The sequence below is a fragment of the Mirounga leonina genome, unplaced genomic scaffold (genome assembly GCF_011800145.1).
Source record: "Mirounga leonina isolate KUSES-001 unplaced genomic scaffold, KU_Mleo_1.0 Mir_53, whole genome shotgun sequence".
In the NCBI taxonomy this organism is placed as follows: Eukaryota; Metazoa; Chordata; class Mammalia; order Carnivora; family Phocidae; genus Mirounga; species Mirounga leonina.
Genome location: NW_023270807.1, coordinates 96090762 through 96105488, shown reverse-complemented (window position 1 = coordinate 96105488; position 14727 = coordinate 96090762). Strand labels below are relative to the sequence as shown.

Here is a 14727-nt window from a genome sequence, read left to right as displayed (position 1 = left end):
GTGGAATTAAAAAAAACAGCAACAACAACTCATAGAAGCACAGGGTAGAATGGTAGTGTTAGGACCTGGAACGTGGGAGAGGTAGGGAGATCTTTGTCAAAGGGTACAAACTTCCAGTTATGAGTAAGTTCTAGAGTTCTAATATTCTGTATGGTGACTATAGATACCAATGCTGTTATACATTGAAAATTGCTAATAGAAGAGAATACATGTTCTCACCACACACACATACAATTTGCAAGTATATGAGGTAATGGATGTGTTAACTAACCTTATTGTGGTAATCATTTTATAATATATATGTATATCAAATCATCATATTGTACACCTTAAATGTATCAATGTCATATGTCAATTATATCTCAAGACAGCTGGAAAAATTTTTTTAAAAGATTTTTAAAAAAGAAAAAGTATTAGAATGATCTGCATAGGACAGTGTTCTGTCAGGGGAACTTTATCAGAGTCATTTCTGTTTCTGGAATGAACCTTATCTTTTTTCAGTTTCATACTTAACTCATTCTCATTCAGTACTCACAGTCACTGGTAGAAAGCCTCGCCTTAGGATGAAAGGGCTGTCTGGTAGTTATATGATGTAACTAGAAGCTGCCGTGGGCAAACAGATAATGGAACTTGGTTCAGGAAAAAGACTGTTGTCATCAGAACATTGGCCATAAAATTGACAATGAGACACTGTTTGTTTGTCCAACCACTGAATCAAATTGCATTTCTGAAAGAGGGCTATGATGAGTGAATTTGACTAATTATACATGAAAATTCAAATCCACCCTCTTAGGTGGAGCTTTTGTGTAAGCCCACTTTTCTAACACTGTCAGCAGCTTTTCTATTCACAGCAGCAGTGATCCAATTAAAATGGCCATTGGAGCAGAGCTGAACTGCATTAAGTGGTTCCCATTAATGTCATATCTAATTTAGAAGTACGTTGTTGAGGATGTTCATTACTGTCCTCTGCAAATCTTCATTCAGCTTGTAGACATCAAGCTTTCTAAATTATATTTACATCTTTTAGGAAAGATGAAGATCAACTTGCTTGTATTCCAAAACAACTCTGCCAGGTTTTTTATGTCCCTTGAAATCAGAAATATTCCAGTCACCAGGTTTAAATCAGTTTTCTGTAGTAATCTTTCATGAGGTGTGAAGAGGAGGGACATGTACTTTAAAGCAAATCCCAAAGCAAATCGCAAAGTTCTAGGAGCCTTATTTAAACATGCCTTCCAGGAGGCGAAGGACAGAATCAGAACTGAATTATTCTATCGGGTTTCCAGGATTGACAATGTTATTGAGCCTATTTTGCCACATAATTTAGAATCAGGAAATAGGAAACTTTAATGATAATTAAAAAAAAAATCTGAGGAGTGCTATTACTGACACGCAATAAAGTCTAACTGGCAACATGTGACCATGGCAATACTTTAGGCTTCCTCCCAGCCTGAAGTCAGCACATGACTGAATGGTGAGCTTTGATTTCTTCAGCCTGCACACCCTTATTCTGATCTTCAAATGTAATTTTTAGATAAGCACATGTATACACTTAAAAAAAAATCTGATGTATATAATAAAGATTAGTGTATAAAGAAATATACATCAATAATAAGAGAAAAATAACATTAAAAATGGGCGAAATATATGGACAATTCTCGGAGAAAAAAACTAGAGTGTCTACAAACACATGAAAATATATTCAAACATAAGAGTAATCAGAAAAGTACAAATCAAATAACAAAATACAATTTCATACTTATCAGACTGGTAAACTTTTCAGTGTAATAGTGTCAGGTTTCAGGAAGGTTATGGAAGTTTGGGAACTCTACACTACTGGAGTGTAAACAGATGAAACAATTCTGGAGGGTAATTTGTCATTAAAATAGAAATTCACATATCCTTTAAAAAAATTTTTTTTATTAGGTTATGTTAGTCACCATACAGCACATCATTAGTTTTTGATGTAGTGTTCCATGATTCATTGTTTGCATATAACACCCAGTGCTCCATGCAATACGTGCCCTCTTTAGTACCCATCACTGGGCTAACCCATCCCCCCACACCCCTCCCTTCTAAAACCCTGATTGTTTCCCAGAGTCCATAGTGTCTCATGGTTTGTCCCCTGCTCTGATTTCCCCCCCTTCATTTTTCCCTTCCTCCACATAGCCTTTGAATAGAAGTCTCCAATCTAGGCTTATACCATAGAAAATAACTGAGACATGTATATGGGTATAAAGTAGATTTGTCTCTATGATGAAATATTTTTTTCCTTTTAATTTTATACTTTGACTTAAGTTCAAACTTGCAAAGAAGTTTCTAGAATAATACAAATAATTCACCCAGATATTCCAAATGTTAACCCATTTGCATGTTTTCAAACTCTTTATCTGTAGTAAATTATTTTTCTGACCCATTTGAGAAAAACTTGCAAACATGATGTTCCATCACTCTTTAGATATGTCAGCCTGTGTTTCCTAAAAATATGAACACATTCTCACTTAACCAGAATATAATTAACAGAATCAGGAAATTAATATTGATTCCATATTATTTCCTAATCTGCAAACCTATTCAAATTTCATTCATTGTCCCAATCTTAGTCTTTATAGCATAAGAAAATGCCAGATCATGCACTGCATTCTAATATCATGTCTTTGGTTTCCTTTAATCTGGGAGATTTCCTCAGTCTTCTTTTGTCTTTCATGACATCTGATACTTTCAAAGGGTTATGAGCCAGTTATTTTTGAAAATCCCCCTGATTTGGGTTTATCCAATGTTTCCTTCTGATTATATTCAGTTTATGTGTTTTTGGCAGGAATAATGCAGAGGTAACACTGTGTCCTCAGTGCGTCTATCAGAAGACACCTGAGGGTGGGGGATGGGTTAACCCGGTGATGGGTATTAAGGAGGGCACATATTGAATGGAGCACTGGGTGTTATACGCAAACAATGAATCATGGAACGCTACATCAAAAACTAATGATGTAATGTATGATGACTAACATAACATAATAAAATAAAATTAAAAAAAAAAGAAAACACCTGAAGTTGATCTTTTCCATTATAGTGTCATTTTTTGTTTGTTTGTTTTTTTGCGATTACTTGGATAAGAAGCATTTACCAGTTTTCTTCACTTACAAGTTACCGTCTTTCTGTTTTGTAATTAAGAAGCAATTTGGAGGGAGATGCAAAATTTTTATTTTTCCTTGAAAAGATAAATTCATGTGAGAGGGATGCTCTTTGCCATTGTGGTCACAGATCTTAAAAGAGAGATCAAAGATCTTGACAAAGTTAGGGCAACTTCAACTGAAAAGATCAGGAAAACAAGATATTATACACACACAAACACACATATACCCCGTGGGTTAGAAGTATGTACATAAATGCTCCATAAATGATAAATGCTTTCATTTTCCCATTAATTTATTACTTTTTTTTGTCATATTGGACCTTATGTGTGTTCTTTCCTATCCATTTTCATAGGCTTGACTGCTGTCAAAAAAGACTAATGAAACTTAATGATAATAGAAATGTCTTTATTCTATTAAGTTGCTGGTGCATTATTACAAATATTGTATTAAGTACTATATTATGTGTTATATTAAATTATTAAACCCTTTAGTCAAGTCAAAGGTACTTTATTAGAGATTTCTTAGTTTAACAGTGTTCTTTCTGCAGAAACACTTTTTTCTTAGGAAATTTGGACTACTTTGAAAGTCCCAACAAGCAGATAGCAAGCCACGTATCACCCATCCTTCTGGTCAGAGACAAATAGACAATTTGAACAAGTAAAACTGGACAGCTTGACCAAGTTGAATGAACTGCTTCTTAGGAATTGTGTATTGAGATACAAAGAATACAGAAAGTTAGCTATATGCAAGGACATTTAAAGTTGAGGCTGGTCAGTCACCTTGTATATCGTGGGGCAAGCAGAGAAATCTGGTCTCAAGGAAAAAAAAAAGATGATGTACAAAGGTAACAACCTTGAGCAAAATCAAGATGGCAATAGTCAGAGTAAAAACCAGAGAGTAAGAGAGAAAAAAAAACCCAAAAGCAAACCAACAAAAAACCCCACAAAAACAAAAACAAAAAACAAGAAGAGAGTGAGACCATACAAAAGAAAGAGAGAAGAAAAACAAAGCAACATAGGAATAAATACATATGGAAAGAGAATGAATCCTTTTGTGTATCTGGGAAAAAAGTATTCTTGGTAACCTTACTGGGAGAATTTGGTCATAAAGCCAACAACGTATGGTTTAGAAGTTTTATGCCACAAAGGACATCTTCTATAATTTGTAACAAGGTGTGAAGATTAATTTTGTAGATCAACTTGACTGGGCGATGGTGCCCAAATACTTGGTTAAATGTTATTCTGTATATTTCTCTCATGGGATTTTTGGATGAGATAACATTTGAATTTGTGGACTTCAAGTGAAACAGATTGTTCTGCATAATTTGAGTGGGCCTCATTCAATCAGTTGAAGGCCTTACTCCACAAAACTGATTTCCTCTGAGCAGGAAGGAATTTGACCAACCAATTGCCTTTGGGTTCAAATTCCAAGTTCCCAGACTGCTGGCCTACCCTATATAATGTGGATTATCAAACCTCCACATTGCATAGGCCAATTTCTTAAAATAACACAGTCTCTCTCTCTCTTTTTCTCCCCTCTCCCTACCCTGCCCTTTCCCTCCACAAGACCTATTGATTTGGTTTCTCTGGAGAACCCTAATGATTGCACAAGGTAGAAAAGCAAAAGTATTAACCATTTTTAAAGTCTTGATATTTTGTTCTGCCATGAGAATATGTGCATGTTTAATATTTTCTAATATTTCTATAAGTTCTCCTCTCCATGCCCAATTGACAAAGAAAAGTAAAGTAGATGTCATCCCTGACAGTAATGTTAGTAATAGATTCCCAAGGGAGGATGGCCCAGGTTGTGACCCAAAATCTCAAGGACAGAAGAATCCCTCTTTGTATACTCTTGAAAATGGAGGGTAGGGGACCTTCACTGCTTATCAAGGAAGGAAGCTTTACAGAATCAGGTTGAGAAATCATGTATTCCTTCACCCGCTAAATATTTATGGAACACAACTGTGTGTCAGGTACTGTTCTAGGCACCATTCTACCTCACCCCATGGAGCTTACATTCAAGGGGGGGGGGGCGCAGAGAGAGAATAAAAACAATAAATATGTAAAGTATATGCACGTTAAAAAGTGATAAACACTTTGGGAAAAAAGTCAAAGGGCAGAGAAGGGTTCATTTTGCATTTTTAGATAGAGATATCAAGGTAGGCCTAATTGAGAACATGCTATTTTTGTAAGGGATTAAAGGAGATAAGGGCATTGGCCTGCGTTGTGTGTGGGAAAGAGAGGAACAGGCGGAGTGAACAACCACTACACAGACATAACTGTGGGCACATGCCTGGCACCATTCCAGGCTGTTGTGAACAGCTACAGTGGAGTGAGGGAGGGACAGATTAATAAAGAGCGAGGTCAAGAAGGATAACAAGGGGGCCCAGTTCTTATGGAGCCCAGTGGAGGTTTATAGGCTGCTATAAGGACTAGGCTTTTGTTCTTAGTGAGATGGGAAGCCTTTGGAGGGTTTTAAACAAAGTAACATAAAAAAAACCTTTTTATTATTAAAAGTTTTAAGACACAAGAAAGTAGTGTATCAAATCCCCAAGCACTCACCACCAAGCTGCAATAACCACTAATGTTCTGCCATATTTGTTTTAATTATCCCCCTCTATTGTTTTTAACTTAATTGTGAAACACACAAATCTCAACATCAAAAGTGTATACATCTGTGTAGCCAACACCCAAATAAAGATATAGAACATTTCTACAACCCTTGAAAGTTCCCTTGTTCTCCTTTCCAGTCAAATCCATTCAACCAGAAAGAAAACCCCTATTTGAGTGTCTGTCATCATAGATAGTCTCTCTCAATCCTCTGTCTGCTTTACCTAGACTATGCAGCTGTCTCCAGGAATGAAACTATTGTGACCCTTAGCTCACCCATGATGACTTCATCCACGTCTGGAATTTTTGAATCCACATTTTTTTTGAAGCTTTATAAAAGCATATATATATATATAGTTTTGGTTTATCCTTTTTTCCCCCTTGCTGTTACCATGGGAGCAGAAGTCCTTCTCACACCTTCTACCACATACGGAACCGCCTGACTTGATGAAGCCTTCAGACCGTGGGAGTAGAGAGAAAAGGAGATGAGGACCAAACACTAAGCCCTGGGGCGCTCTCCTCTAGTACCTGACAAAAACAGGATAAAGAGCTTAGGAAATTGTCCCGGAAGACAGACAGTGAATATTAGAGAAGAAGGAAGGGTGGTATCTGGATCTTCCCCTTAATCTTTGTTGGTGGAAGCAAGGCAGTCTGAAGAAAAGTGGCTTTAGTCCCCATGGGTGCGCCACCAACTTGATCCCTGTTGACAAAGTCTGGGAAAGCTCCATGATATTCCTGTTACACAGAACTCTCTTGTCCCCAAAGATCGGGAGGTAGAAAGTTTGGGGAAGGGGAGAGTCTTTGTCTCAGTGTGTAGATGTTCTCTTGAGAATACTATTGATTTTATAATATTATTCTGAGAAGATACTAAAGTGGTTCCTGTTGAAAAACTTCTGGGACAACTGTCTATTTCTTACAGTTCTAAATCACTAACTCTCTGTAAAAGGAAACAGTTACTTCATCTGTGGTTTAGTTAAAAAGGGGTATTTCTGCTGCATTTTGGCCAAGAATTCCCCTAAACCAACTAGGTACCTGATGACTTTTCTGTTCCTGCTTCTAGTCCTCTGTGAGTCTCAAGGACACAACCTGCTGTTAGAGGCCCTGAAGTATTTTAGTCTCCTTTTTTTTTTTTTTTTAATTTAGGTTACTTTACGTAGATTTCTGTTACTGGCACTCCAGAGATCCTAAGACAGGGAAAAAGTCTCTAATTATGACAGATGATGAAAATTGGTGTAAGATTGCTTGTTCCATACCTGGCTCATACTTCTAGATTCCAGTCTTCATCCTTCTAACTATCCCTAAATCCCCCTACCTACTATGACACCACATATCTGGATATGGTCTTTTAATTTCCTTTTTGCTAGGGCACATATCTAGCTCAGACAAATGGCTATACTTAAGACTTAAGTGTCCTAAACTTGGTTATTAAATGTGGAGAACTTAAAAAAAAAACAAACCACCAAAACTTCGCATTTTTTTCCTACTTATAACAACACAATTTTAACAGGCCGTAGTCACAGTAGAATATCTAGCAAAGCCTCTATTACATGATTGAAACTCAATTTCAAAGGTTTTAGAACTATTTAAAATAATTGTTAAATTCCTAAATACAAGAGAACTCAAGAGAACTTTAATAATCCGGATTACTTAGAGTATCCTTTTGTGTTATACAAAAGGCTTTTTATTTGTTTTAAATACAGTTCTGTTACAAAATAACACAGACTAAAAATCAATAGTGTTCATAAACAGAAGTAGTAGCAGGAACTGCTTTAATGAACTCATTTATTTGTTCAACATAGCTTTTGAGTGGCCGCTCTGTGCAAAACGCGAGCTAGACACTATGATTATATTAATTATAACTACCTTGGATTTTTTGCTATTTAGTAATTGAATATAGCTTGCTATAGATCATTCCTTTCCCTTAAATCTTATTTATATTTTCAAGAATCTGCTATTGAATGTAGTACTAATGTAGTTCATTAATTTAGTAACCAATAAAATAGGAGAAATTGGAAAGCATTAGAGATCTAAATGAAGTCTCCCTGGGGTACAGTTTTGTTTACAGGAGTCTGAACTTGACACTAACTTTTAAATCCTTGATTTCAAGCTAAAAGGAGACTGAAAGGAGAATATGAAGATATAGTGAATGAGAAAAATTAATGGGCAAGAAGCAGTGTATAACATGGAACAATGAAAAGTAGAAAAAAGAGGGAAACAGATTGGCAAGCAATGGGTTATTACACAGATAAAATGGGAAAATTCAAACTATTCACGATTCTAAATATTATCAAGGTTTATAAGACTGGAAAGTCTGGGTACAGAAAGTCCATCATTTTGATATATATATTTTTTTATTATGCTCAATTCTTACCTGAAAGAAAGTTTTGAAATAGGAAAATATTGCATCCAATGTCATGTAAATCAAGTGCAGCCCATGTGAGTTTGGTTATACTTGCAATGTAACATAAAAACAAAATCAATAACACCCACTTGGTAACTTTGAATGTTTGTATCAAACATTGAATACAATGTTATCATCAGAATATTCTAAAGGTTTTCCCTTTTATGAAGGAAATTTTCTTTTCTCTTCCTTTTTTAAGGCAGAGCTAAATTATAAGATCCCAAACCAAATATACAATCTGAGTTATCTGGTCAAAAAAAACTGGTCTTCTTGGGGCACCTGGTTGGCTCAGTTCGTTAAGTGTCTGCCTTCGGGTGAGGTCATGATTCTGGGGTCCTGGGATTGAGCCTGGGATTGGGCTCCCTCTCTCTCAAATAAATAAATAAATAAATAAATAAAATATTTAAAAACAAAAACTCTGGTCATCTTATTAGACAGGAATTACTCAAAGGCAAGGACCTCTCCATCCTTAGCAACTCCCTAAAAACATGATATCATTTGTTCTTGAAGTTATACACAGTTTCTAGTGATTTCTTTTTTTTTTTAAAGATTTTATTTATTTATTTATTTGAGAGAGAGAGAGAGCACATGAGAGGGGGGAGGGTCAGAGGGAGAAGCAGACTCCCCGCCGAGCAGGGAGCCCGGTGCGGGACTCGATCCTGGGACTCCAGGATCATGACCTGAGCCGAAGGCAGTCGCTTAACCAACTGAGCCACCCAGGCGCCCCCTAGTGATTTCTACATTTTTTTTCCAAATGGGAATAAGTGATTTTCAAAACCATTCTGCAATTCTTTAACAAAAAGCTCTTACCATTTTGTAGGACTCTAAATTAATTTTTTGTTTCACTTAAACAAATGTTGAAAAACATTTATTAATAAGATATCAATTATATTTTTCTTGATACTTAACAGATTATTAACAGTAGTTTAGTATTCCTGTCTGTGTATTCTTAATTCCTCCAGGTAAGATTTATGTTTCTGTGGAGACCTAGTTGTTCCCTTATCTCTTCATCTTTTTCTTCAAGCAGTTTACTCTAAACTTTCTGTTTTGGACTGAATATTTGTGACCCCACCCCCCCACATCCCAAAATTAATATGTTGAAATCCTACCCCCCAACATGATAGTATTAGAAGTTTGGGCCTTTGGGAGGTGATTAGGTCATGAAGATGGAGCCCTCAAGAATGGGTTTAGTACCTTTATAAAGGCACCCCAGATAGCTCTCTTGCTCTCTTTCCACCACGTGGTGATACAATGAAAAGCTAGGACTCTTCTGGGTTATGACTGGATATGACTCAGACTTCCTGCCTCCAGAACTGTGAGAAATACATTTCTATTGTTTATGACTCACCCAGTCTATGGGTTCTTTCTTATTGCAGCCCAAACTAGGACAGTTTCCAATATGAAGATATTTCCTCTACTAAATTAAGGGGTAAGAAAAATGGTAGCTAGAACTATCATTTTTACCTCTCTTAATTATGGTGGGTACTATGAAGTACCACCAAAAGCTCTCTTCAGGATCGAAAGACGTTCCCCAGCAGCTGGGAGGGCTGGTAGCTGACAACATTTCCCAGGGATTGCTCTCTGTTGAAGAGCGACTTCCGCCACTTTTTCTGAGGCAGCCTGCAAGCCTAAGCCAGGTCAACGAAGGGGTATGAAGACTAGCCTCCTTACCCCAACTGGCAACTCCACAGACTGTTTGCAGTGAAATCAGTTTATGCCTTTATTGACATGGAATCCTAAACCAAGTTTTCCCTTTGCCCAATCCTGCTTACTTCTGTTCTCCAGCAGGTATTGATTTCAAAGTTACTCCCTGAGAAACTGACTTCCTTCTCAGAGACTGCTTTCCCAGGATTCCAATCTACAACAGCGATCTTTCTAAAGAAGAGTTACACCTCTTTCTCAAAATGTTCTTAACATAGATTTTACGTGCCCTTGTTAGCGCTTACATGTTTGCAAGCCATACATAACTGAAAGAAGAAAATTCAGGCTTTGTAATTTTTCCTTGTGAACTTGATACTTGGGAGTCATTATTGACTGCCTAACACCTCATACAGATATATTGGAAAATAATCTCAGGACTTTCTCTCTCCTTTTTTTTCCCCACAAAATACTAAGAGGAGGAAGAAAATGGGCAAGGACAGACATAGAGGGAGGAACAGTGCTATGGCTGTTATGAACACCAATCTCAGTCCCTCGTCAGCACTCAAGAATCAGGATAACCTGGATGCTTGAGATAAGCAGTCCTTGAGACAGAATGAACTATTTAAATGATTTTAGAACATAGAAAAATATGGAAAAGTTTCTCCAGTTATAAATATACCTTAGAAAAATATATTTCTTCCAAATATAAATAAAATATTAATAAATCAAATCTAGTTTACCAAAAGAAAAATACACTATGTATTAATAAGACTTCTCCTAAGAATACAAAAGATGCTTCAGCATTAAGAATCTGTCAACATAATTTATTACATCAATATATTAAAGGAGGAAAAAATATGTGGATGGTATCAATAGTAACCGAAAGGCATTTACAAAAACTCAGCATTCCTCATAGAAATTCTAAGGATAAAAATAAACTAAATATCAAAAGACCACCAAAAAGTAATAGTAGATATCTTGATAATAACTAAAACACTGAAGACTTTTACACTAAAATCAGGGATACCCCTTGTAAAGCATTATTTTAACAATGATTTTTATTAATAAGAAAATTTTGAAAATCCTTATACAAAAATTGGGGGGAAAAGGTCAAATTATTATTTTTTTAAAGACTTATTTATTTATTTTAGAGAGAAAGAGAGAGAGCATGAGCACGCGAGGCCAGGGCAGAAGAAGTTGAGAGAGAATCTTAAACAGACTCCATGCTCAGCATGGAGCCCATCATGGGCCTCCATCTCACGACTGAGATCATAACCTGAGCTGAAACCAAGAGTCTGGCCCAAGTGCCCCCAAATTATTTGTAATTGCAAATGATAGTCTTCTATACCTAGAGTATTCACTACTAAAAATCAATAATTTGGTCAATATTCTGTTATAAATGGAAACTGGAAAAATTACACTTATAATTGTGCCTAAGACTAAAAAATATTTCTTTTTTTTTTTTTTAAAGATTTTATTTATTTATTTGAGAGAGAGAATGAGATAGAGAGAACATGAGAGGGAAGAGGGCCAGAGGGAGACGCAGACCCCCCGCTGAGCAGGGAGCCCGATGCGGGACTCGATCCCGGGACTCCAGGATCATGACCTGAGCTGAAGGCAGTCGCTTAACCAACTGAGCCACCCAGGCACCCCTAAAAAATATTTCAAAATAAATTTTTCCAAGAATTGTCTCAGATCTCTATGAAGAAAATGATAAACATTTATTGAAATAAGTTGTGTCCCAAAATATTTTAAATAAGAAAGCTTAGTATCATAAAAATGTGAATTCCTCCCAAATTAATAGATATATTTAATGAAAGTTCAATCAATATTGACATTTTTGGAATAATATTAAGTAATTAAATTTCATATTGAAAAATGTTTGAAAATAGTCAGGAAGTTATGCACATTTAAAAATATAATTGCAAATTTGCCTTACATGATATACTGCAACTCACATCAGTAAACATACTGATTTTTATTTTTTTGTTGTGACAGGAATAGGCAAACCAGTGTAAGGTATGAGTAAGCCCAGAATTCAGTATGAATACTTGAGCCTTTAATAAATTACAAGGTTTGTATTTTGTTTCAATGGAAAATGTTGAAAATATTGGTGCTAAAATAATTTATCATCATTATAGTAGAAAAAAAATTTCATACCTCTTCCAAAAAGATAGTTTTGAAGATTTTAAATTAAAAAACAGAAAATATATTTATGTATTTATATTTATATGGAGCGCCTGGGTGATTCAGTCAGTTAAGTGCCCGGCTCTTGCTTTTGGCTAAGGTCATGATCTCAGGGTTGGGGGATTGAGCCCCAGGGGGGCTCCACACTCAGCAGGGGGTCTGCTTGATGATTCTCTCCCTCTGCCCCTCCCCCAACTCATGCCTTCATGTACGCTTGCACGCTCTCTCTCTCAAATAAATCTTTAAAACAAAACGAAAAACAAATACATATATTTTATTATTTATTATATACATATTTTTATATTTTTTATAACCTTAAACTTAGGCGAAACCACAGAAGTCATAAAGGAAAGATAGTTATTTCTGACTAAACAAAACTTAAGATCCTTCGTTTTATTTATTTAATGATAGAGTGGATTAAATATTCATAAGACACAGGAAAGAGAAGACTTTATGACCCTAATTTATAAAGAGCACCTACAAATTTATCAGAAAATTAATCCCAATAGAAAAATGAGGCAAGTACATGCATAGGCAATTCAAGAAAAAAGACCAAATGGCCAGTACATATGGGAAAATATGCTCAATATCTCTACTAGTCAGGGAAATGAAAACCAAAGCAACAATGTGCTACCATTCTCATTTATTGTATTGGTAAAAATTTTATTTTATTTTTTTTAAGATTTTATTTATTTATTTGAGAGAGAGAGAGAGCATGAGAGGGGAGAGGGTCAGAGGGAGAAGCAGACTCCCCACTGAGTGGGGAGCCCGATGTGGGACTCGATCCTGGGACTCCAGGATCATGACCTGAGCTGAAGGCAGTCGCTTAACCAACTGAGCCACCCAGGCGCCCTGTATTGGTAAAAATTTTAAAAGAGTGACTGTGCTGCTGGTGAGGATGCAGGGAAGCAGCCATCCTCACTCACTACTGCTAGGCAGGCAGGTTTCTCTGTTTGGAAAAGAAAAGAAATCTGGCAATATCTGTGAAAATTATAAAGACACACACATACCTTCGATTTAGCAGTTTCATTTTCTGAAATAGCATCCTATGGAAATAAGGTGTTTTTGTTTGTTTGTTTTTCAATGCCTCAATTCTCTGTGGTGGCAAAAACAACAAAACTAAATGGTCATTAGTTAAGGAATAGCTGGATTAATTATAGCGCATTCAAATTATGGAGTGTTATGCAGCTATTGAAAACAATGATTAGTGCTACATGTATTGAACTGAACAAATATATCTGCTCATGATGAATTAGTGAGAAAAGCAGGTTGATAAACAGTGAATAATATATTTCATTTCTTAATAACAAAAACACAAAAGTGTGTGTATACACATATGCATACACACAAATAGAACACAAGTATATATACATGTACATACAGAATATATGTATATGTAAAATATGTACACACACACATACAAGTGTATATACATGTACACACATGATGCATGTGTGCACACTCATGTACATATATTACATATGTGTGCAATGCATTACATATAGGTATATACATGTACATATGCGTATATACATGTACATATATTACATGTGTATAGACATATACATATGTGTGTGCATGTACATATACATACATATTTGTATAAGCATGGAGAAAGGTGTAAAAGGATAGATCCCAGGTTTAAGCAGGCAATGTCTATTCCCCACCTATATGCTTTATTTTTCTCAGCTCTGTCATACCCATCCCAGCTTTGGGATGCTTTGCTGCTCAGACTTCATCTGTGACATTGAGAAAACTGCTTTGGGCACTGGAGCTAACTCATTCTTTTTTTTTTTTTTTTAATTTTTATTTATTTATTTATTTGAGACAGAGAGAATGAGAGAGACAGAGAGCACATGAGAGGGGGGAGGGTCAGAGGCAGAAGCAGGCTCCCTGCCGAGCAGGGAACCTGATGCGGGACTCGATCCAGGGACTCCAGGATCATGACCTGAGCCGAAGGCAGTCGCTTAACCAACTGAGCCACCCAGGCGCCCAAGAGCTAACTCATTCTTAAGAGTACTGGAAATACTTGGGAGTTATATGTCCCCCATGGGCTTTTATACTGAGCTGAGCATAAAGCCTTTGCTTTCAGGCATAATTTTATACTCCAAAGATTTCTGAGAGACGGTGGAGTTTGGGACTTCCCCTGAAATTACAGAAGCCCTTACCTGGCTTCTTCCCTATTCCTATCCCATTTCCCCCTTTTCTTACTGGTTTCTCCTGGGAGTAAATCCTTAATAAATCACTTCCACCTGAAGTGTTGTCTCAGAATTTGCTTCTGGCAGAATTCGACCTTAAGACACTAGTCTAAATTTGGTTACTTGAGAAGGAGAAGGAGTGTATCAGTTATTATTTATGCATGCATTTTTGCATTAATTACAATAAATACATCTTACTTTTTAATTTGAAAAACAACAAAATAGGGCATCTGGCTGGCTTAGTCAGTAGGGCCTGCAACTCTTGATCTTGGGGTCATGAGTTTGAGCCCCAAGTTGGGGGTGTAGATTGTACTTAAAAAATTTTTTTTTTAAAAATATACCACTGATATAATTTACTTTACATACTTTATTTAGGATAAAGAGAGAATTTCTTAGTTATGCCTTCTTATTCATCACATAGAGAAGTAAATACTAATAACCCTATTTCTCAAGTAGCACCTGATGTTACATTACCATATTTTTGCTTATGATTTTAGGCCAGAATACATCAGAATAAAGCAAGATATTCTGTACCTGGTTTCATTTGTTCCTGTTTTTAA

The 14727-nt window shown here is 36.1% G+C and overlaps 1 long non-coding RNA gene across 1 annotated transcript in view; it reads left to right on the top strand.

Annotated features, from left to right (window-relative positions):
- Positions 1–14727, top strand: part of LOC118000992 — a 196910-nt gene that overhangs the window by 104938 nt on the left and 77245 nt on the right. The window lies entirely within an intron of this gene.